The 1568-nt window shown below is 38.4% G+C and overlaps 1 non-coding gene across 1 annotated transcript; it reads right to left on the bottom strand.

Annotated features, from left to right (window-relative positions):
- Window positions 1–1169: 1169 nt before the first annotated feature.
- Window positions 1170–1278, bottom strand: LOC115064086. The gene has a single exon (XR_003843948.1). It is a non-coding gene; the product is annotated as a U6 spliceosomal RNA (small nuclear RNA).
- Window positions 1279–1568: the final 290 nt, after the last annotated feature.

Raw genomic sequence — 1568 nt, 5'->3', positions numbered from 1 at the left:
ACTAGGCCATCCTTTGCTACATATACAACTAGAGACACAAGCTCTGGGGGCGGGGGTACTGGTTAGTTCATATTGTTCCTCCTATAGGGTTTCAGACCCCATCAGCTCCTTGGGTACTTTCTCTAGCTCCTTCATTAGGGGCCCTGTGTCCCATCCAATAGCTGACTGTGAGCATCCACTTCTGTATTTGCCAGGCACTGGCATAGCCTCACAAGAGATAGCTGTAACAGGGTCCTGTCAGCAAAATCTTTCTGGCATATGCAATAGTGTCTGGGTTTGGTGGTTGTGTATGGGATGGATCCCTGGGTGGGGCAGTCTCTGAATGGTCCTTCCTTCCATCTCAGCTCCGAACTTTGTCTCTGTAACTCCTTCCATGGGTATTTTGTTCCCCATTCTAAGAAGGAGCAAAGTATCCACACTTTGGTCTTCCTTCTTCTTGAGTTTCATGTGTTTTCCAAATTGTGTCTTGGGTATTCTAAGTTTCTGGGCTAATATCTGCTTATCAGTGAATGCATATCATGTGTGTTCTTTTATGATTGGGTTACCTCACTCAGGATGATATCCTCCAGATGCATCCATTTGCCTAAGAATTTCATGAATTCATTGTTTTTTTACTTCTGAATAGTCTCCATAATGCAACATTTTCTAACTCCTCCATTATCCTGAGACTATCAATATCATTTTCTTTATGGCTGAATAAAGTCTATTGTGTATATGTGCTGCCCTTTATTGAACCATTCATTTCTTGATGGACCCTTAGGCTTGTTCCTAAACATTTCAAAGGAGAAGATCATGGCTAAAGATGAATACCTTTTCAAGTATTTTTGACCATTTGTATTTCTTTCTTGATAAGGAAGAAATTCTTCACTTTATTAGCCCTTATATTACTTGGATATTTTGTTTTGGAGTTTTCTGTAGGTCTGGACATTAATCTCCTGTCAGATATGTAGCTGGCAAAGATGATCTACTATTCTATAAGTCTTCTCTCAGCTCTAGTGATTATTTTCTTTTTTTGGTGAAAAACTCTTTTATTTTCATGCAATACAATTTGCTGTTTTTTTGGGTGACTCCTTACACTAATGGACTCCCTTTCAGAAAATCTTTGCCTACAGTTGTGTTTTGAATTACATATGTTTTCCCTGAGAATTTTCAGAGTGTCAGTTACCTTAAGGTGTTTGATCCATTTTGAATTGGTCTTTCTGTCATCCTTGCGCAGGAAACATGTTAGTCTTCTTTGCATTATTCCAATTTTAGTATATGTGCTGCTGAAGCGAGCATGAGTTGGTTGTTCTGTGGAATGAGATGGAGATCTTCATTCTTCTACAGGATGGTCCATGTTTCCCAGCACTATCTCTTAAAAAGGCTGTATTTTCTCTAATGCATTTTTTGACGTTTGTCAAAGTCTTAGTGATAGTAGATATGTGAAGTCACTGTTGACTCCCTTGTCTTACTCTACTGATATTTTCCACAAGGATATTTCACACAAAAAATTCTAAGATTTTAAAGAGAGACTCAGTAAACTTTTTAAAGCCAGCCTAAACAGTTTTCTAAACAATGGCATATATCAA

Source organism: Mus pahari, chromosome 5, assembly GCF_900095145.1.
Source record: "Mus pahari chromosome 5, PAHARI_EIJ_v1.1, whole genome shotgun sequence".
Lineage (NCBI taxonomy): Eukaryota > Metazoa > Chordata > Mammalia > Rodentia > Muridae > Mus > Mus pahari.
This window is presented reverse-complemented; position numbering and strand designations above follow the sequence as displayed.